The 23,721-nt window shown below is 46.0% G+C and overlaps 1 protein-coding gene and 1 long non-coding RNA gene across 3 annotated transcripts in view; one reads left to right on the forward strand and one right to left on the reverse strand.

The window, feature by feature from the left end:
- Positions 1-23,721, forward strand: part of MAF (MAF bZIP transcription factor) — a 336,721-nt gene that overhangs the window by 57,546 nt on the left and 255,454 nt on the right. The window lies entirely within an intron of this gene.
- Positions 17,986-18,846, reverse strand: LOC118531115 (uncharacterized). Its single transcript, XR_004914993.2, has 2 exons — positions 18,582-18,846; positions 17,986-18,416 (listed from the first exon to the last, which is right to left on the reverse strand). It is a non-coding gene; the product is annotated as an uncharacterized LOC118531115 (long non-coding RNA).

The following is a 23,721-nucleotide window of genomic DNA, read 5'->3' on the forward strand; positions in this document are numbered from 1 at the left end:
GTTATTGTTGTCCATCTTCGAGGCCCAGGTGCCACACACACACAGACACACACACACACACACTCAGGAGCAGTTCATCTTGCATGTTCTCTGCTACCATGCCCAACAGAGGCCTGAGTCAGGAGAAGGTGTCCCCAACCCTCTTCCAATTACAATTCAGCTTTTTATCAAAAGCTCCTAAGACCACGAGGAAAAGACCTTCCCGTTTCTCCTGATCTCATTAGGATACTTTATTTGAGCTGTTTCTCACTTCTTAAGTCTTGCCCAAGTTTATAGGCCAGATCATTTGCAGCTTCTCTGCAGAGTACAGTACACTTGATTTGGCTACTGAGCAGTTGAAAATCTATCAGATTTAGTGATTCGCGCTGAAATAAACTGCCCCCGAAATGCACGGCCTTCCTACCCACAGCACATTTGTTTCGCTTTTCTTTATTCAGCGAAACTCTGATCCAGGTAGCTTCTCAGGGCTCAGCTCTCTTATTTGCCCCAAAGATGAGTGATGCTGCCATGGGTGGCACTCCAGAACATGGTGGGTAGGCTTCTGTGTGTCCACGACCCTCCTGCCTTTTCTCACCATCCAGAGTCGGGGTCTGTTTCTACCCCATGCTCCATCCAAGTAATGGGACAACTCGGGGCTGGAGAAGGAGACTAAGGGGCCCAAGGTGCTTCTCTGGGCTGCTAGGGTTGGCTTGCCAGATTTAGCAAAATAAAATCACAAAACACCCGGTCCAGTTGAATTTCAGATGAATGACAAATACCTATTTTAGGATAAGTGGGTCCCACCCATGCAATATTGGGACCTACGTATACTAATAATTTTTCATTGTTTATGTGGAATTCAGTTGAGCTGGGCACTTGTATTTTACCTGGCAATCCCCTGCTGGGACACCTTCCTTAGAGGCAATTGCATGGACTCTAGAACCCCAAGCCCCTTTTCAGGGCACATGACACTTAGAAAATAGAGCACACCACACCTCCTTGATTCCACAGGTGCCAAATTTCTTATCCTTAAGAGGACCTAAAGATTCCCTGGCTTAGGAAATGACTCCCAGGGTCCTTTTTAGAGGAATGGGAAGCAGCAGATGGGGCCTGTTTCAACCCAACTCCACTGCCTTCCTTCTTTTATTCCTTTTTTTTTTTTTTTTTTTTTTTTTTGCAGCTGGGGAGACCTGGCTATTCTGCCAAGTGCTCAGATCAGGCATAATTTTAATAGCTCTGTAGCAACAGAATTAAGATGTATCATGCTGGTACCACTTTTCATCTAAAGTGTTCAAAGCATACACTTTGTCTTTAGAGCTGACCCTCCAAACATTGAGTGAGGGAGGAATTTTAGGGAAATAGGTCTTAAGGAGCTGTGACCTTACCCAAAGTCTCCCAGCTAACTCTCAATGGGACAAATCCCGGCAAACCTCCTGGCTTCTCTTTCACTGGGCCTGTCCACACTAAGTGCCGGCTCCTCAATAGCATTTGGTTGGTTCTTATGTCCTTCTGGTCACAGGAAAACGGCTCAAGGTCACTGATTGCCCTTTCTTCCTTCCCTGTCACTTCTCAGACCCCTTCTGATTGGTCCTTCACATGGAAAATGATGTTTAGAGATGCAGAAACCAAACAGGTCTTAGGCTGTCGCTTGACCCCCCTTTTTTTTGAAAGTATAAGCTTCTGTTTTCTCAGGCACTTCACTGTCTCCAAGATACTAATTATGCAAAGAGATGGCCATAACTAACTTTGAAAGGAGATGCTAAACCACGCTTAATCATTAATTTCTTATTTTTATTTTTTAGTTAATTTTACTGTAATGGTGGCATATTAGAGAACATATACAAAATTCAGAAAAACATTAAGATGGAAGTAATAATCACTCAGCCATACTCTTAACTGGAAAGATCCTTATTAACATTTTGCTCTTTCTCTTTATATCTGTTTTTCGAGGCATACGTAAATATACACATCCATCCATGTTTGTGTAAATGCCTAGAAACACACTTTGTAGAATTGATAATGTCCTTAAATACTTCATCCTGATTTTTTACTTCGCATGCTCCATATGTATTTTCCAAGAGCATTTCAGTGTTCTTTGAGAAAATGAGGTTTAAGTGTCTCCTAATATTCACATCTGTTTCCTTTAATGCCCCCCAGGGGGCTCTGAATTTTGAGTAGGCCCTTTAGGGTCCTGATGTGATGGGCCAGCCAAATGGAAAAGGCTCTGAATGGCTAGAGATGAGTGTCCACCCCCTGGCCCATTGAAAACGCTCCAGAGACCTCAGAAAACCAGCCAGACATTTGTGTCACTTCCCATATGAGAAGTGGGGATGTGCCCCATGTCCTTCTCAAGCTGGATGAAATGTAGAGATAAACAGGGTCCCACTTGAGGACCCAAATATTGTTCTAGCTCTTCGAGAGACATATTCTGTCCTGACGCTTGATGAACATCACATGCACCATCCCTTGCTTGAAATTAAGTCAAAATAACACTTACTGAGGGCTTAGTATCCATGTGTCCATTTGTGCATTCAGCCAAGATTTATTAAATGTCAACCACCTGCCAGGCACTATAGTAGGTATTTATACATATATGATTCCTTCTAACACTTGTAAAAACAACCTGTGAGATATTATTATGCTATTATTAATGCTCTTTTCCTAAAAAAATACAAAACTATTTTTCAGTAATTCACCAAAAATTGTTAGAATAGTACATAGAGTTTTGAATACCCTTCACCCAACTTTTCTCAATCATGAATTTCTGCTTCCCTCCCTCCCTCCCTTCCTTCCTTCCTTCCTTCCTTCCTTCCTTCCTTTCTTCCTTCCATACACAAGGAAATAGGCTCAGGTTAGCTAAGTAGCTATCCCAAATTAAAAATTAGGGTAAAATACTGAAGGACATTATTTGTTCTATAAAGAGTGTTTTTAGGCATTGACATAAATATGAACAGACATATATATTTATGTAAGCCTCAAAAGAACAGCTACAAACCAAAGGACCAAAATATTAATAAGGGCCTTTATAGTTATCAAGAGTATGACTGATAATTTTCATCTGTATGTTTCTCTTTATGTCTGTTTTCGTCTTTGTGTTCCACCTAGCTAGGGAAGGGTGGAGGGTAGGCTCTAATTCAAGTCTGTCTGAATCCACAGAAAAACCTCCTTCCCACTTTTTGGCTCAGGGGAAGGTATCACTGATTCATAAGAGCCCAGATGGAGTTCGAAGTTGCTCATTCTGGAACTGGGAGTTCTAGTCCATTCTCTCCTGCTTCCAACCTGCCTCTGGATGCCACTGATGTAGAGTTGAGTCCTAAGGTGGTTTTCTTCTCAGTTGGAAGAAGAACTTGGGTTGATTTACTAAGACGATAGGTAGGAACGAAAATAGAAACTCCTGACAGCTTCATTTCTTCTTGTTGGCACCAACCTCTATTCAGTGGATCTGGAGGAGACGCTATAAATACATAAACGCAGGGAAATCCTGCCCTGGGTCACATCAACCGTCTAGATGGGACTGAAGGGAAGGCACTTTAGTGTAGGCAACCAGCTCCGAGAAATCTGCATTTCTGAAAATCCCTGAGTAGTTAGTGATTATAGATGAAGAGGCCAGACACAGCCCAATTCATTTTTAGAATTTTGGATTATTCTGTCAGAAATGCATATAAGCGTATGTATTCAATAAGAGCACTCATAGTAGGAAGCTCTCCCCCAGCTTCCCCATTGCCTCTTTTCTCCCTTCGAACTGATATTGTAAAGCCTTGAGTCAAACTGTGTTTTATTAAGAGAATGGGTTATTTGAGATATGGTGTGACATTAACCAGGGCCAAGCCCAGCTGAAGCTCTGCCAAGATCCTTCATGCTGAATCTGGATTTCAGTACAGAGAGAGCCCTGCTTTGCTCAGTTTTGCTTGGCTTGGATGATTTTACTCAGTTCCTACCCAAGTGGCAAGGCCTTTGCCAAGAGCAGGATGATTTCCTGGCCACTGGGACAGTGTCTGTTGATAGTGTGGGTGGTTCACAGAAGCTAGATGCATCCAACCGCATGAGCTTGGCTTTCTTCTCCATGAGCAGGATTCCAGAAAATCATCCCATTGCTCCTAGGAGTGCTATGAGAAGGAGCAAAGGGCTTCTGGCACTTTGGAATTGGACATGGCCAAGGAACTCAAGGGGGCAGAGAAAAACTCTTAGAATATGAGACCCCTGACAACTTGAACTGAATCCTCAAATTCACTTTTTGAAACTGTTGCCCTTTTTTTCTGTTGGTCTTGAACCAACATGTTGCTGGCGCCATCTTACTAAGAGAGCTTTCTCGGGCGCTCCCCCAATCGCCTGATAATAGTCTCTTCTTCAAACTGCTCCGAGAGTTTTTACAGATGCTCCCCCAACAGTCTGCTCTGAGAGAAGTGGTCTTGATGATTGTGAGGTGAAATGCTGGGACCCACAACAGGGTGGAAGCACCCCAGACCTCCTGTCTCATGAGGTCACCAAATACTGGCATCAGAAAGGGTATTTGGTGGACCTTTGGTCTCCTTTCTCTTCCCTAGTGGAACTTTATCCTCTGGGCCTGTAGGAAAGGAAATATTTTCAAATCTTCCAGCATGAGATGCCATAAAGCTGAATGACTTCTTTTGTTTGAGGAGTTGATTCCTCTCTTCTTGAGGTTATTTAGATTCCACTTAAGCAAGGTAAGAAGGCCAGCTTAGAGCTATATTTGGAGACAATGAAGCAGATGAAACCCTATATCACAGAAACCAGGCAGGGCTCTGACATTTTGTGGGCAATTGTATTTTGGGGGGAGCTTTGAGGGACCAAGACCAAACTGAATCTCTCTAGCACAGATCCAAAAATATGGTCTATCCCTGGAAACAGGCAAGTTCACTAAACCACAAATGACACACAGCCATTTCCAACTGAATGGAGCCACGTTCCCCTACAGCGCTGGTGTGTTCGAGTTGGCTCGCACTGGCTCACAAGGGCCTATTGTTAAATTGTTCAGTTGTTAAATTTTCAGAAATTTACTGCGTCAGTTGTTATAGCCAGCCATTATTAAAAATTAAATAATGTAACTTAAAATCAGATAAATTCTATTCTTAAAAATGTCCTAAGTACTCAGAAATCCTCACTTCTTAATTATCTTACCGTATTCTATACGATTATCTCTGCCCTTGTTATGATGTGCATCTACCGTACCATACAGTGGGAATGGCTCCACATCCTTTTCCAACTGCACATCACGATAGCTCAAAATTGACCAAGCTGTGAGTATTAGCATCATAGAAATGAGCCAATGCCACAAATCAAGACCTTCCTCCTGATTTTTTTGTTTGTTTGTTTTTGGCTTGGGAGAGCCACTTGTAAAGCATTCCCCAGCACAACAGTACGTCTACAGGACCCATCTTCCGGTATTTAAAACCGGGAGCTGGACGTCCAGTGTGAGGGAGGTCGGAACCTGCAGTTACTATGAATCTATTTCCATCTGAGATGAAGCAGACAGGACGAGTCTTGGTCATGGGATTGAATGATGTTAACTCTCACACCATTTCATTTCATTTTTACTAATGAATTAACAGCCTTTCATGCTGTTTAGCTACTGTCATACAGAAGTTTGGCATTTTAAGGCAAGGAGGTTGATCTCCTCACTTGTCTCCAAGAGTCTTCTTTCCAGGTTTCTAGGGACTTCGACTTTACAGGGCATGAATGTTTGTGGTGGTATCTTTTGTCTAATCTCATCTCCTTCTTGGAGAGTCGTTATGCTCTCCATGAAAGCTGCAGGTGTTCCTAGAAAAGACATCTACTTCGGAATATAATGGTTTAGGGACAGATGTGTTCTACTTCTCTATACCATCGTTTGAAGATATAATCATTGTATGAAAAGAAAAAGGACAAATCTTAGCAGGTTTAAAAACCTAGGCACCCTTTTGGTTTCTGTGAAGGGAACACAAATATACATCTCATCGCAACCCATCATCAAGGAAAAGCAACAGCCCACATTGAATGATTAAGGTTTTCAACTTGGAAGGGATTTGAAAAGTTTACCTTGATTTATTCCTTTTCTTCTCTCTCTCGGAATAATTTCGTCAAGCTTTCTCTTGCTTGCCTTTCTAAATTGATCAAGTTGCTGTCAATATTTGGAAGAAAGAAAAAAAGAGATCCAACGTATTACATCTTTGTGTGATCCTCTGAGACCACTCTGTCCCCTCCATGCGTGTGGCCTGGACAGAGCCACGTTGTGATTTCTGTTGTCTTGCCAAGTCAGAATGGGTTTCACTGTTCTCAAGGTCTCTGGACTATCACTTTACCCAAAACATCCATCCCGGGTATTGCGGGAGGCAGAGAAGCTCTGCATAGCTATTTATTTTAAGTGCCTGATTAAAATTTCATGAAAACAGGAAGTCAGGGGAAAAGAATAGATTGCAAGAGCGATGAAATCCGGGGCTTTGTAATTTTTAGCTCACAGGGAAAAAAAAAAAAAAGCGTTAAATCGTAAGGAAGGTATATTTTCAGAATCGTGCTGTGGCCACTAATGGCGTATTTTGTCACTGGCTGGGGAGCTGGTGAACTAAGAATGGGTCCAATTTTTTAAATCTTATTACACAGTTTTGCTCTCATTTAGAAATTGTCACCTTAAAGTAACCTAATGTTGCTCTACTTAACGCGAACCTCATGCAGCTCGCTCTGTGTGCATGTCGGCCGCATTGTCTTCTATCTAAGCAGATATAAATGTTGTCCTGACACAGTTAAACAGCACAGAATCTATCCACCCCATAAGATGATGTTGCCTAAGAACTTAATCTTATCTAATTCCCATATCCAATGGGATAAAGAATTTTGGGGAAAGAAAGTAATGACTTTTTTTTTTTTTTTTTTTGCGGGACAGTAACTGAATGATTTCTATATTTGGTCTATGTTTCTTCCAAGGAGTATCTGTCGGCGTTTAGCTGTCGAGGAAATCAGCATTCAAAGGGAAAAAAAAATCATCAGAGTAAAAACTGTGATGCAACAGAGTGAAATTATAGGGAAGTAAATAACAAATACAATGTTCCTATTCTACTGCCATTCCTGGAAATTCCAGAATCCTAGATGAACGTTGGCTTGCCCACTTTAACCTTTGGGATCTCAAGCTGAGCTCTCATTTGGCTGACCAGACAGGAATAATTGCAACAGGCTAATGGCTAGATAACTTTCATTTGCTCGTCTCGAATAAATCCCCATCTGAAAAACCGGCCTCCAAGTCGGGTCACAGAGGAAGGCGTAATCCTTATGAGAGATGGGTCAGCGTGGAGTGGGAAATCGAGCAAGAAAGTATTTCATGGCCCCCAGCTAATGCAGCAAATTAACTCCCCTGCAGAAGGGGTAAGTCGTTTAGATCTCTTGCCAGGCTTCTGGTTCTCCCACTGAAACTGACCTGAACAGGGATCAGAAGGTTTATCAGGTAGGAAAAGCATCTGGGGATGCTGATGGGCACAGCTGGATGCCAGGGCATCCCTTCAAAACCTCCCGCAAATCCCCTAGGGCCTGAGTAGGCTTGAGTATATCTGGGGGAGTCCAAGTATCTCTGGGATAGGTGTGTGTGTATTTATACTAGATGGCTTAAGGCCATTTCATGCGGATTATCACAGGATCATCACAACCGTATTATTCCAGGATAGAGAAAAAAAGAAACCACAGTAAACTTTTTAAGTCCCCCAAGTTGAAAATCCAGTCATTTAACTTAGGCTGTAATTGGCCTAGTACATTAATTTCCATGGGACTGAGTTAGCCCATAGGCCTTGCTGGATGATGATGCACATCATTCAAGGGCTTATTATTCGAACAGTGTGTGACATCAGACGATGTCATTTAACCTCCCCATGCCTCAGTTTCCCCTTATGTACAACAGGGTTTCTAAGACTTGTTGAGCTCACTGCTTCCCACCTCTGTTACCACTGTCTCGAGAATTGGCTTTGCTCATGTTCTTTGCTTACTCCTCTATAAACTCTGTAAACCATGTTCTCCAGGCAGCTGGTATCTCTTGTTCCCCAAACCAGTGTGATCACTCAGCAGCATGTCTGGCCACAGTGGGCTTTCGGGAGTAAATATTTGTAGAATGAATGAATGCTTAACAAGTGTTGTGCAAATAGAAACAAGCAAGATGTGTCAAAGTTCTTCTAGGACTTTTAAGGATTCCACACAACCTCATATCCTATACTGGATTTTGGTCTAGGGCAGAGGAGGGCAAGTAGTCTACTTGCCTCCCCACACACACCCCAGAAGAAGAAGTCACCCTACCCATCATGGGGGAGCAGCTGCCGAAGCATGTTCTCCCCTTAGCTACAGTGGAGAATTCCTGTTAGAATGACCGTGGCTGGAAGAGCAACTATTAATTGAGTTGAATAGATGCTAGTTTGATTTTGCCACTTAGAAAGCCCTGTGCTCTAATTTCATGATAATATCTACTATCAAACAATATTGACCAATGGATCAGAAAAAGCACAAGAAGAAAACAATTCGATGCCAGGAGAGAAATCTCTTGGGAGGGGCATTTTTATGATGGCTCCAGTGCTATGATCACTGAGAAAACCCTCAAACTTCTGTTTCCATCATTCTGCTTTTCTCCCTGCTGGGTAAGATTTTGAAGCAGAAGAGGGGCACCTGGGTGGCTCAGTTGGTTAAGTGACTGCCTTCGGCTCAGGTCATGATCCTGGAGTCCCAGGATCGAGTCCCGCATCGGGCTCCCTGCTCGGCAGGGAGTCTGCTTCTCCCTTTGACCCTCCCCCTCTCATGCTCTCTCTCTCTCATTCTCTCTCTCAAATAAATAAATAAAATCTTTAAAAAAAAAAAAGATTTTGAAGCAGAAGAAGTCGTATTTTCTCTTTGGAATTTGGAAATCTAAACATGGTGCTCCCAGGGAGATGTGCTCCTCTGAGCTTTCCAGTTGCATAGTATTTATGAAGCAATGTTCTCCAAGGAGCCCCAAGCATTTGGTGTCTTAATCAAGTTGAGCCTTACAACATTTGGTGATATTAAATGACTTTTGCCCAAAGCCCCAATCAGCAAGCCATTGTTGGATTGTTCCCAATGCAAGAAGCTTCTTTGATTTAATCACGGCATCATGAGACTCCCAGAGCATTTTGCCGAGACCTTGCTGACAGCAATCACTCTGCTTTGCTTTCAGATATATGCCCCATGCATGCATTTGACACTCTGGCTAGACTGTAAACTCCCGAGGGGCAGGGCAGAGTCTAGACAGCTGTGACATGCCCGTCCTGCACAGGGCACGGGTAGTTGTGCCTGTCTATGGAACCACATAAGTTACTTACGTATTTTTGGGTGGCTCCTCCTTCCATGTGTGCATGAAGCTGGGGGTGAAAACAAACACCACTCCATTAGCAGTTCTGAGGAGGGGGGGTGGGCTCTGCTCAAGCTTGTGGCTCTTCCATGTGATGGAGGCATTGAGACCAGTCTTGCCTACACAGGAAGACTCATGCAGAAGAGAAATGTGACTTCTACCCCAGAGAAGCTGAGAGTGGGTTTGAAGAGATCAGTTGACCCTGGGGCAGTGGAAGGTCCATGGTTTCAGGGCTGAAACCACTTCAGTTTCAGTCAAGGCTCTACTACTAAGTGGTTGTGTGTCCTTGAGCAAGATACTCAGCCTTTCTGAATCTCATATGCCCAGGACACTGTCTCTGGCCCCCGATGCATCTCAAATTCTCTGCACCCTGACCCAGCATACATCTCTCTGCACACAGACTTAATTTCCCAGTGAGTATCATTTTCCAAGGCTGTTTCTCCCACTAGGAGGTGAGGTCTTTGGTGCTCATGACTATATTTTATTTATCCTTCTCTCCGTGGAGCCCGGCATCGTTCATGGAAAATGAGGATGATAATACTACTACCTATCACATAGGAATGTAAGATGGGGATGTATTTATTAAAGTGCTTAATTTTATGGTGCCTTTCTCACATAGAAAGCATAAGAAAACTACCAGTTCTTGTAATAATTTATTCAGTAATTGTTTGAAATTTGTAGTCCTACTGAAATCAATGGTATTCCCATTTTACGATGAGGCAACAGAGTCTTGGAGACATGAGCATGTGGGAGGTTCTTGTATGGAAAGACACTGCTGACTGGTGCTCAGGCTGTGCTCGTGATGGTGGGTGTTTGCAGAAGGTGGAAGGACTGCTTTCTTTCCAAGGAGAAGAAGGAGGCTCTTGTTCAGAGTGGTTGGGAAACAGGTCTGTTTGGAAGCCTTGAGCCCTAGGATTCCGGAGTCCACAACAGGAAGGACCTGGAGATCCTGTAGGAAGTGTGTCCTGAGGATTAATGGTGGGTCTGAATGCTGAGTGAGGACTTTTCCCTTTACCTCATCTGCATTGGGGAGATCTTTACTTTTCCTTTTTAAAGATCAATGTGCTATATATCTTTTTTCTGAAGGTACATCTATTAAACCAACAGTGGTTGAGCTCACAGACAATTCCCCACCATGTAATTAACCCCCTCGGGGTCCCATTAAGATCCGATGATATTTTGTGATTTTATTAACTACAAGTAAATAGGGACGGTACCTACTGTGGAGGCTGGGTTTAGAACTCCCGGTCTCTGGGGCACAAGGGGTTCACTTGAACACTCTGTGCTCCTTGTCCCCCCGAACAACATCTCAGCATTTTCTAGGCACTCTCACTTTTAATTCACGATTTTATTGAATCCTAGAGGAAGGTACAATATATTGGTTGGGAGGGAGCCAGGCTCTAGCAATACTAACTGAATGACTTAAGGATAAGTTATTTAAACTCTCTGAGCCTTAGCTTCTTCATCTATGGCTGACAGTGATGACAATACCTACTTCCAGGGATTCTGTAAGGTTCAAATAAGATACGCAGGTGAAGTGTTTAGCTGCGCCCAAGGCCCATGCCTGATGCTCTTCCAGTGCTAACTACGGTTGACCAGTGGCGGTAGCAGCTTCTGGTGGGCGCCCTGGGTGTGCTGCCCTTGCTCTCCTGCGCGGAAGTAGGCTGGAGCAGGTCAGGGCGCGTGGCCCAAGACCACCCATGTGGCCGAGTTGGGACTTAAACCAGGTCTGATTGGCTCCAAAGCCAGTGCTCTTTTGTACTCTGTGAGCATCAAGAACAATGCTTTTCTCTCAAATTGGTCACTGTTTGGGAGGCACCAGTTAGACGGTAAATAAGAGAAGGCATTTCCGTGTACTTACTGGGCTTTCAGAATCTGTGGGCAAGAGACAGAGCTCTAGAGGGAGAGGATAGGGTGGGAGAAGGCACTTGGTGTGCCCTGGGTCAGCTCCTGGGGGTGGGAAGGAGCTCAGTGTGGACTCGGTGGGTGAGAAATGCACGAGGCCAGAACACAGGGGCCAGATACGGAAGGGTCTGTTAGGCCACAGTGAGAATTCTAGTTCCCCTTCTCAGAAGGACTGAAGACCTTTGAAGTACTTGAATCATGGGGGCGACTTGACCCAAATTATATTATAAGATCTCTCTGATTGCCAGATGGAGACAGAATTGGAAGGCATGAATGGCCTTCAAGAGGAGAATTCAGAACAGGTGGGAGGGGATGGATTCCAGAAGGGTGTTCCCGTGTATCTAGTACCCAGAGGAGCCCTGGCTCTTTGCAATGTATATGTGATTCTTTTGTCTCAAAGTATGAACGCACACCCTTGGCGTGTTTGTCTGATGCAGATGTGTCTCCCGAGAGGCCTCCAGTATCACCTCCCGCCTGGCGCCACCTGCAGGGACAGAGAACTTGACCAGTAGGAGAGAGTGCATTGGGAGAGGCCCACTCTTGGGCCGGGGGGTGGGGTGGGGTGGGGCATATGGCCAGGCTAGGAGGGCCGAGTCAAGGTGGGGGAATGGTCACAAGGACCCTGGGGCTCTCGTTTCTTTTTCCACCTGGCGACAGGTCATGGGACACGTCTGCCTACCTGCGCTGGGAAGCCAGGGCGTCCGGAGGAGTGTGGTGTCACGCCGGCCCGTGGGTGAGCACAGGAAGTGCAAACTAGCGCAGCTACAGCAGTGCAAACCACAGGCAGGAAACGTGGATATATGAGGGCCACGCCGCCCGGCTTGGCCTGTTGCCAGGCTCCCCAGGTTACAGGCCCTCCCGGTTCCCAAGGGCCAGGGCATAGTTAGTGACTGTAAATGAGAAGGAACTGGGTTTTCTATGGGAGCCCAGAGGCAGGAAGAGAGGGGCAGGGCAACCAAGGCACAGGGTTGTGTGGGAGATGACAACTCCCTGGGGTGCCAGAGAAAGCAGCTGGCAAATGTGGGCTTGAGGGTGGGAGCCAAGGGCTCTTGGGAACAGCTCTCCTTGGAAACTTTGGGGGGAGACCCCCTATAACATCCAGTTTAGACCATGCGGGTCACAGACCCTAGCTTCTCTCTATCATGGGCAGAGCTTCTAATAGCATGCCCAGCCTGTCTTCAGAGCTTGAGATATTTGGCACCCCATCTCCGGGGGGTTCCTCTGTCGTTGGATGTCCCTGAAGAAGTCACATTATTTCTAGGTTTCATGAGTTCTGGGTAACAGTTTCCCGTATGCTGGCTGTCTCTGCTGTGTGGCGTTGGGCAAGTCACTGAACCTCTCTGATCCTCTGTAGTCTTCATGCATACAAAGGGAATGATCATAGTGGCCCTGCCACAGGGAGGTTATGAGGACCAGCAAAGATAATAAGCATGAAGAGTTTTGGAAAGTAGAATATAACTATGTTATTAGTCTTAGTAGTAGTAGCAGCAATAAGTTAATATCAGTAGACCCTTATTGAACATCTATGTACTAGGTGCTAGGGGTGCCCATGTGTGTGATACATAGGTCTTCTACTTCTAGCTTATTAACTTCGTGTATATAATAAAGTTGATAATACTAGCTAAGACTTAGAAAGCTCCTACTGTGTGCCAGGCACTCTTCTCAGTATGTTACTGCATTAAGTCATTTGATCCTCTCAACAACCTTATCATGTAAGATACTATTATCACCATTTCACAGATCAGGAAACTGAGGCAGAGAGAGATCTAGTAACTTTATCAAAGTCAGGTAGCTGGGAAGAGTTGGTGCCAGCATCCAATTCAGGCCAGTTGGCTGTAGAACCCATATTCCTAACCGCTACTCCACGTGCTTTATTGAGCAGGAAGCCCTGGGGTGGTTTTCAGGGCTCCCCGTGATAGTTATACAAGATATGTCTGTCTGAGTTCAAAGTTTGGGTTATGAGCCACCTCCCCGTGCAGCCTTGGGAGCTCACCAATGAAAAGCCCAGAGAAAGATAACTTCTTGGCGAGGTGAAGTCATTGACATGATGACACAGCCAGTATGAGGCATCTTTCATGCTGACTCGAGCAGAGTCATGTTGACAAGTTACTGAAGGGACCATCAAGTCAGAACCCAGAGACTGTCCTGGGGAAGGAGAGGGCTGACATCAAGACAGCTAGCTACTGCAAATGTGTAGTGTATTGGGAAGGGAGCCGGGAATGCAGATACACCCAAACACACTCTCATCTGCCTGTCACCAACCCCCCACAGCGCCCCCATTGGCCAAATCCAACCAGCATCCAGAAGGCAGTGGGGTCCCCCCAACTGATGGAGGCCACACAGGACTGCCTCCCAGGGTCTAGAACTGGGTAGAGAAGACTAGAGATCCGCTCTACAGGAGCAGACAGAAGATATCCAGAGGAACGATAAAACTCAGTTTCAAACCCAGAGTTTTCTGCCACCCAAGCCTGAATTTTCAGTCATTCTGCCGGAAGAACACGGCAGTCCCAGTACCATGCAGGGACCTGCTTGGGAAAATCAAAGCTCTGGGTAGCAAGCTGATAGGGTCTTCAATTTTCAGCTGACGAGAAATTTAGGAAGCCCTCCTTTGAAATCATATGTACATGGTGTACTGGCACCCATGGTGAGAAGACTTCCGATTATTTTTAGGCAAACCAGCTCATCTTTACAAGGCTGGTATTCATGAGACCATATTGCAAACCACTCCCTCACAAAAAGAAAAAAAAAAAAGAAAGTTGAATAGCAATCTATTTTAAAAAGAATTCCGTTACACATTAGAATGATAGGTAATGGGAATTCTGACAAGTTGCGTGTTCGAGATCCCTTCCTAGCGACACCACCATGAATAGACAATGAGGACACATTTGCTTTTCTCCAACAAGCCGGAAGAGCTTATTTCCCTGTGCAATGAAAAGTCCTGTGAACTGGGCCAGAAAGCGCAACTGTGATTTATCTAAAAACAACTGTTAAACATCTCAGAAATTAAACTTACTGAAATGCACGGGAAGGCAGGTTAGAATAGACGCCGAGAACAGATATCAGATGCCCCACTTCTGTGGTGAGGGGCGGCGGGGGAAGGGGGAGGTGTTGTTTTTATTGATTCCATTCTTTCCTTTGATGAGGCTTTATTGTGTCTTCACTTGCCTGGGAGATATGCAATGCCGAACAAGCCTGGGATTTTAGCAGCTTAGGACATTCTGCATGAGCCACAAGCAGCCCACCCCATGGAGGGAAGAGCTCGCGCTGTGTGGGGAAAGCAGTGTTAGTAACTGGTGTATGTCGAGTGCATCCTTTACACCAGGTCCTCAGCTAAGCACTTGCCATGGTTGATTTCATTCGATCCCCACAGCAAGCTTACGAAGCAGGTGCTGTCATTGTCCCCATTTTACAGGGGAGGAAAGTGAGGCACAGGGAAGTTCACTAACTTTCCCTGGATCCCACAACTGGTTAAAGGTAGAACCGGGAATCCTATTCCAAGCTGCGTGATTTTAGAGTCACTGTACACAGTCACTTTGCTTGCTCACCTCTTGTACATTTGCCTTTTCCTGCAAAGTGACGTCCAGAAAACTCAGTAAAATTGAGCTTCTACTCTATTCCCGGAAAGGCATAGGGGACTCATCCATATATTATCCCACATCCTCCTGACAGCTCTGTGAGTTGACTGTCTCTTATTATTCTCATGCTCCGACTAAAACCCTTGCTCCCCCTTCTACTCACTCCCTCTGAGCTTCTGCGGAGCCGAACAGTCAGAATTCCTGTGTGGATACCTGGAGTGAGGGGCCATGGCTGAAGCCGTAGGGCCTGGTCCATTCTCTACCCTGGTGCGGTCTGCTGTGAGTGTGAGAGCTTGCACACGCATATGCACACACACATGCGTGCACACAGTGCTGCTGCTAGTCCTTACAGGTACCTTTATGCACATTAGGAAAAGGGGAAAGGCACCCCCTCAAGGCGGTAGTCAGCACCTTTGTGCTGGACATCAGCCCTCCCCCAGCTGTATGAGGTCCACAGGCCACCTTCCCCCCCCCCCCCCGGTACGTGTGCCTGTGAAGGTGAATGGCATGTCTGCAGAGCCCCCAGGACAGCCATGCACGGGGCTCCACGTGGCCCATCCCGGGAACAGACGACCATTCATCGTCATCAGCTGGAAGAATGAAATCGATACCAGCAAACCCACCTTTTTTTCCTGCCACAGAACCTGACTCAGGCACATCTGTTTCTTTATGATGCTTTGACCGTTATTTTCCTCACATTCAAATATGGATGATCTGGGAGCTGTTAAACAGTTGTTTTCATAAATGGCATGCCCTCGCCTTCCCATGGTCTTCAAAGACTTTCCCACTGCCAGGTAGAGGTTCCTTCTCAGGAGAAACGCAGTTTGGATGGTGAGTAGGGAATCCAGGTGGGACACCCATCCCTCCCCAAAAAGGACCCGTTAAGATGGCTCCATGTTCAGAAGGCAAGCTATCTTCCAATCACAAGAGCCCATGATCACGTCCCCTCCATGGAACGTAGAGACCATTGCCCTGCTGGCCCAGGAATGTAGCCCCAAACCCCAAAAGATGTGCAAGTGTGTGGAACTGAAAGGATTCATTTTCTTCAGCCAGAGGTGGGTCCATGAACTGGCTTGAAAACTGGCTCTTAAGAGAAACAATTGGGGGGAAGAAAGGGGCTCCACCTTGACCCAAGAGGAGTCCAGGAGACTGGGGAGCCTATCCTGGAAATGAGGGTGTGCTTGTTATTTGTGCCTCTAGCTTAGAGTCAGGGTGGAAGAGAAAAGATGTGTCTTTCAAGGTAAAGACAATGTTTTTGCTCAAAGATCTATGGGATCATGGATGAGGGAGTAAGTTCAGGTAGTTGTTCGGTTTCAGGTAGAACCTGTTCAGGTTCAACAGGTAGTGAGCTCTCTGTCGTGGGGAATAATACAAAAAAAAAAAAGAATCTCTAATAGATATTGGAGAATAAATTCATGCATTGGGTAACATGTTAGAAAGATGACCTCTCAGGTCTCTTTCTCCCCTGAGATGTTGAGCTTATAAATGATCAGCAGTCTTGTCAGGCATGAAGGTGTGACTCCTGATTTTGCCGCAACTGATCAAAGTGGCTCGTGTTTACAAACACCAGCCCAGGAGGGTATGGGGAGCTTGTGCATGTGAGCTCTGAGGCTGGATGGATCTGGGCTCCATTGTTGGCTCTGGCATGAGCTGTGTGAACTTGTGTGAGCCTCAGCTTTACCCTCTGTCAGTTGGAACATCCCTGTCTCCTAGGGAGTTTTGCAACTTCAACGGCCCACGAAATGCCAAGTGCTTAGCACTCAGTCAGTGACAATGGCAGGTATACACACGGCAGTAAGAGCCAGAACCAGGGGTTGTGAGCTCAGTAATGTGCTCTTTTAACAAGGCGACACTCAGTGTTTTGCCTGGGTCTAGATGCGGCAGCATCTCCCCTTACTTCTGGAATTAAAGTGGGTTAAATGCAGCAATGCTTTTCTAGTCTATAAAGATGGTAAAACTTCCCTGGGTACTCTGGCCTTTCTGAAAGAAAGACCTGAATTTATTACTATTTATATTCAGATTTTAGACTCTCATATAACTAACCCGTTCTAAGTGTCTTTGTCTGTCTCTGTCTCTGACTCTGTCTCTGTGTCTCTTTCTTTCATGAGCACACAAATACGACATTTTTTAAAAGTATATTCCCTCTGCTATGTGAATGAGGTGAGGTATTGGGGGCTATTTTCTTTCCCTTTTTTTTTTTTCTTTTTGTAAAGGAAACACCTTTTCGGGGTTGGCATGACATTAATAAAAATAATAAAAGAGAAGGTTTGGAGAGAAGAGGTAAATAAGGCAATTCATACATCATCTGGGAGAGACACAAGAGTAAGGCAGAGAAAAATCACCATCCCGCATTGTGAACTGGGAGATTTTCATGAGTCAGCGCTTTCGCTGTGTTCTGGGCTCCCAGCTGCCGCTGCTGTGGGGCTGGCTTTCTCCTGTCTGCGGGGCTGGGCCTGGTTTCAAGATCTCTGGCGATTAGCTATATTGCTTCTCTGCAGCCGGTTCTAATGGAAGCATCTCTTACGTGTAGCAAGTTGAAATTCCAAAGGCAAACATACATGTACACACACACACGCACGTACGCCCACAGAGGAGTGTGACCGTGGTGACCTTGCAGAGTGTACCCACATGCAGGAGTGACTGACCAGTCACTGTGCAGGGCCCAGGGCAAAAGGGAAATGCGGGGCCCCTTGTTCAAGAAATACGAAAAATTCAAGACGGCCAGAGCAGAGCATAAATGCTCAGGGAACTTCAAAGCGTGGGGTCTTGGATGACTGCGCGGGTCACACACACGAGACCGCCCCCAGCTGCCGCCTTTTTAGGTCACAAGCAGTGACAGTGTGACAGTAAATAGAGCCGGGGGAGCTTTACATGGTCCCTTTGGTCAGCAGCTACCTCGGAGGGGTGTGAACGTGCCACAGAGCCCTCATTCTGGAACCCAGCAGGTCAGAGGAGGGAAGTTCAGCCGTATCTTGTAGGTGTGGCAGGCACCGAAGGCTCTTCTGAAAAGGGGGCCAGGGACAGTCAACGGACTTGGAAGAGATGCCCCACCTCCAGGGACCAGTTAGAAAACCTTATTAAGATCTCAGAGCTGTACAGCTTTACATCTGGCAGTTCCCTAGAAAACATCTCTTCTAACAAGCCTTATTTTCCAAAGGTGGGTACTGAGTTCCAGAGAGAAGGGAGAGAGACTTCTGGTAACAGTTCCAAATAGCTCAGCTTTATTGCACCTTATGCATTTTACCTGCACCTAACTCCCCAACAGCACAGGAGGGAAGCATGGCTGTTACACCCATTTTACAGGAGAAATAGAGGCCAATTAAAGTGCAGTGACTTTGTGCAGATCACACAGCTGGCAAGAGGCAGAGGTTCCTTATGAACCCGATTCTGGAGAGTTCCTTCGGAAGTGCTTAGCCATATCCAAAGCAATGGAGGGGCGTGGTCCCCAGCTCCTGCTCCCAGCTCAGTGCACACCCGCCTTCCTTTGGCTGCCCGTGCCCCGCTCGCGGTGGTCGCGTGCCCCCTCTCCGTCCTGCCCCTGCACCAAAGCTGGAGCCGGCTCTTCCTGCCAAGTGAATTCTCACTGGTGACACAGAAGAGGCGTTCAATAAAACAAGACTCATCAGAACCTAGGAAACAAAATAGGTTTGGCCCTTTTGTGGAAGACAGCAGGATGATCTCAAAACCAGGGCCTAAAAAAGCACGCATCCCCGGGAAGTCCAGGGCCGGGTGCCCACCACGCCAGCCCCGAGCGCCACACCCCCACCCCCCACCCCCCACTGCGAATGAATTACATGCTGGGGCCAAGATACCAGGGGCCTTGGCCAATCTCCCCAGGTCTTTCCTGCCCTGCGCTGGCTGGGGCCTGGCTGCATCCAGCCAGGAATGGGAAGACGGGTGGGAACCCAGGAGAAGGCCTCATTGGAGCTGGTCTCAGAGCCCTGGCAGGGCCTGGTGCTCCCGCCGGCAAGGGCTGCGACACAGAGGGGACAGATGAGGACTGGATGTGGCTGAGTGTGCCCTGCCTCCCGGGCACTTCCTTCCTCAGAGCAACCTCCTCCCTCCTTGTCCCTCAGAACCACAGGCCTGGAGGGCTTTCTTGGAGACCCATGTGGTTCTCAGCTCCATTTCCCCTTTGCGGAGACCTGTCCTATTTTTGTTCTGCTTCTGCTTACAACACCCAGGGTTTGCTGTTCTTACTGCCGCGCCTCCGAGACTGTTTCACCCAGGCAGCAGAAAAAGCCAGATCACTCCAGCGATGCAGCCCCCGGGGTGTGGCCGGACTTGAAGCCTTGAAGGGAACACGTAAAGATATAAATAGGAGGGTAGCGACAAGCCTGCATTTTAGTTTAGTTGAGAAATGCACACTTCCCCCATTTAAGGAATGAGGTGTGATGAAAGCCAAGTCTAATTTGTTTACATGATAATAATGAGGTGCTTTACATATATATTAATGATGGAAACACACAAACCTTGAGAAGTTGGTTAGGTTAGGAACACTAAATAAGAGGGGGTATCGAGCAGCTCTCAGTGCAGTGATTTATGTTTATCGGTTGACTTACAGAGATTTCCAAATATATTAAGTAGAAAGGCAAGATGCAGAGAAGTTAGGAAAATACGCTGTTTGTTTTTAAATAAACCACTAGTGATACATATAAAAAGCATAAATAGATGGATAGATAGGTGGGTAGATAGATAAATGGACACATGATGGATGGGTGGATGGACAGAGATTTTTACACACTTTTAAGATTAGAGAAGTGTTAGGGTTATAGAAGGGTTGAGTACCATGTACGAAGAGTTCCCATATAACTCCCTTGTCCAGTTTTGGCACTTCTTTGGCTCTCCCCCTTCTAGTTGCTTCCCATCCCACTAAGAATAAAACTCACACAACCTTCCATGGCTGACAGGGCTCCACGCTGGCTCTCCTGCTCTTCTGTCTCCTCTCCCTCAGCTGCAGTCCTGTTGGTCACCTTGCGGTGCCTCAACCAGTAAGCCCCATGGCTTACCTGAGGCCCCAGCGCCTCTGTAGGGGCATCCTGGGTCCCCAGCACGAGTGCTGCCTCAGCTCTGCTCCACCCTGTCCTTTGAAGGGACATGGTGGACTGCACCCAGGAGCTTCCCCTGGGTCGTCTCCTGCAGCCCCACTTCGTGGTCCACACTTCACTGTCTTCCTTTTCTTCCGTAGGCCCTTGATGGCGTCAGGTCTTGTCCACGTTCCCTCTGCTCAATGTGATTCCAGGGTTCCTGGCAGAAGACCCTCACCCCTTATGGGTGTTCGGCTTGGGCTCTTCTACTGCTGCTTTTCTTGTCAGAGGCACTAGGAGATACCAGTCCCATGTGCAGGCTCTCGGGTTGGGCCGCTCTTGGTTTGCAGCTGGAGAATGAAAAGCCCTGGGCAAAGTAACCAAGGACCCAGACTTCTCTGAGATTCGGCTTCCTTAGCACGAAAATGGTGCTCAAGAAGGTATCCATTCCAGGGGAGGTCCGGAAAATGAAGTGCGAAGGAAGGACATGGGACAGTGTCTAGTTACAGAGTAAATACTTCCTCAGTTTATCCCCTTTGCCTGTCACTTGTGTGAGTCCCAGCTCTCTTTCCCTTTGCTTCGTTCCAAATTTGGGGATTTGAATTCCACTGCTGAATCGCAGACCACACCTACTTTGCAACCTAGGAAGAAATGGTGGCTCTTTCTACTTCATCCTCCCTCTCTTCTGCTTCTCTCTACTTCGTCCGCCCTCTCTTCCACTTCTCCCTCTCTTCCTCTTCTCTCTCCTTCTCCTTCCCTCCTTTCCCTTTCTCTCCTCACTCCCTTCTCCTTTTCCATCCATCCATTGTCCTGTGTGTTGGGTGTGTTGAGTTTGTTTCCTAGGGCCTCAGCTCTCTTATGCCCCCGGGCTGCCTCTGTGCGCGGGCTGACGAAATCTCTGGCTCCATTCTCAAGAGTGCATTTGCTCTCCAGCTCTCTGTCCCCAGGGGCCAGCCTCAGGCCTCCCACCCCTCTTGGGAGAGCCTGGCCCGGGGGCATCAAGGCACAGACCCTAGGTGTCAGACCACCTTGCAACACTGTCGTAACAGGCCCTGGTTGATGGTGCAGACCCCAAGGTCAGCACTGGCTGCTGGAGCCATGCGCCCTTTCAGGCCTGTCAGCCTCCTCCATCCCGGGTCCCAGTGCCCTGGGAGTGGCTGTTTGTCCCAGCACTATGCTTTTGGACAGGAAGCAAGAGCTTCCGGACCAACTGGCAATCAGAAGACTCTTCCCCTAGGAACATCGGGTCCCTTTTTCAATGATGGCCTTTATATAAATTTTTATCTTCCTCCTTTGTCAAACTTCCCCTCTCTCCCGTGACTGAGGGACAAGGACAAACCAGCCCCACAAAACAGAGCAAACTCTTTAAATTGTCACCTGCCCAGTGGAAAAGCCCCCATTACCTCATCTCTGGCTCACTCAGCAGAGAAATATTGGGATAGAAAAAGAAACCCATAATCTGAATTTCCAGATAGTATTTCAATTGTGTTTTGGTGGTGGTGTTCAGAAAAGAAAAATGTCAAGGCTGTAAGACAACATTTTGGTACGTGCTGAGATTTTCCTCCCCCTTGGGATTTTTAATTTAAAAATGAGTTCATAAAATAACTTACCTTTTAGGTAAGATGGATGTTTGAAAATGTAGATGGAGGGGGACCTGGCTGGCCCAGTCCGTATAGCACGTGACTCTTGATCTTGGGGTTGTGAGTTTGAGCCCCATGTTGGGTATAGAGATTACTTTTAAAAAATCTTTAAAAAGAAAAAAAAAAATATAGGTGGAGACAATGCTATCCTTACCTAACCCTTGGGCTCTGTTTTTCTCAGGTGTACACATGGTATATACATTTGCAACTGATTGTTCGAGTAGACAAATACGGCCACCATAAAACAGGTAGCTCCTGGGAAACAGAGTAGTAACTCCTCACTGTGTGTGTGTGTGTGTGTGTGTGTGTGTGGTGTATGTGAATACGTGCCCACACATAGCCACAACCTTGAACCAGGGGGAGGGAATATAGAAGAGAGAGTGTGGTCCCTTCTAAACTCTGGCAAGAAAATACATAGAGCCTCTCACCCTAATGTATGGCATTGCCCTGTCTAGGAACACAGTTTGTGCGATATTAATTCATCATCCACCCATCCGTCTGTCCATCCATCACCCACCCATCACCCACCCATCATCCATCCATCCATCCATCCATCCATCCCTCCCTCCACCCACTCAACTAAGAATTACTGGGTAATCGTACTGTTGCAGACATGATGGTCTGTAAGTTATGTGAGATTCACATTTCATTCTCCCAACAACCCCATAAGGTAAGGCCCTTATTATTTTCCCATAGGTAAGAAAGCCAAGACTCAAGGAAGTTAGTAACTTGTCTAAGTCATGAGCTGCAAGTGGTTGAACCAGAAACCTGTCCTTCATTGTCTAACTCCAAAGCCTGCACCCCTTCTGTAATATCATGCTTTCCTGGAGTGGGGAGGGGAGGAGAAAGAGGGGGTGTCAGGTGGGTCTATCAGACGGAAGGGTTAAGAGGGAAGGGAGGGAGGTGACTTATAACAGGCATATTGGTTCGGCCCTGCTTCCTTCAAAAAGGGCTCCAAATGTCTTGGCTTAAGCATTTTTAAATTCAGGTTACAGCAAGATAGTTAAGTTGAGATGGCCCAAACAGAAGGTGAAATCAAAGTCATATCTGGATATCTGAATGTAGGAAACTCTCTGATAGGTGATATTTAAAATAACATGAGTGAAAGAGTTTCTCCTTTCATGAAAAGTGTAAAGATTGGAAATATTGAGGGAGATACTGACTGAGCCCCTGCGGTGTATCCTGCTGTTCGCTGTGGATGTGTGTATTTCTAACATGGTATGTGTTTCAGAGATGGAAATTATAGACTGAATTATTGCATTTATTTATTAATACTTGGCTAAATTCTCTAAGTGGTTTATGGGATACATGAACAAAATAATGCTTGGGAGACAACCAAAAAATAAAAACAGGAGAATGATGGAAATAACACATTGTAAAAGCATGTCAAGACTAGGGAGTAACCATAGGGCAGAAGTGCAAACCAAATAATTCTACACATTTGCACTGATTGGCCCACAGGTTGGGCTCTGAGCTTCCTGGTCAACAAAGTGAAAAGGGCAACAGAGTCAGTCATGGGATTTTCCTTGTCCAAGAAGAAAAAACAGTACAGTTTCTCCATGGGTAAAGATAAAGAGAAGTTCACACTCCAGTGGGTCATTCAGAGAGTCCAGCCATTATGATACCCACAGCATGATAAAAAGAAGGCAGTAATGGCCAGATTCCAGTCCAATATGAAAATGTGTCTCAGATAAAAGAGACGGGCTTCTCAGCTGGGGATTACAGTGGCTTAAGTTCCTAGTGTTTGAGAATTTGATTTACTTTAATTTTGCAATAAAATTTTTTAAAATGATCACCTAAAAAAAAACCTCTTGGGAAATGTAGGTTCTTTTTAATAAAATGTGCAACTCATCTAAATTCTGGGAGCTTTGCAGGTGTGCTGATATATCTGTATATTTAATGAGGAATTTTAGCTGCTTAACACAGTGTCTGGCCTATTGTAGACACTCAATAAAATTTTGCCGAGTGAGTGAATAGAATATAAACAAGGTGGCTGTTGAGCATAAGGAAACAGAGGATGTATTTAATAAAATACTAGAAAATCTTCAAATTCGGAAATAATCGATTTCTGAATTTATATCCCATTGCTAAACCAAGCTACTCTTGAGTTCACATCGACTTTAGGCTTTGAATTTGAATGCTCGGACATCCCTACAGTGCTAGAACTAGAAAATACTAGTTTTTTGGTTTTCACATATTTTGACTCAATTCCTCTGATAAAAGCAGATGGCTTTTTAATCAACATTATTGAGGCACAATTACATATA

The sequence above is a fragment of the Halichoerus grypus genome, chromosome 15 (genome assembly GCF_964656455.1).
Source record: "Halichoerus grypus chromosome 15, mHalGry1.hap1.1, whole genome shotgun sequence".
NCBI lineage: Eukaryota > Metazoa > Chordata > Mammalia > Carnivora > Phocidae > Halichoerus > Halichoerus grypus.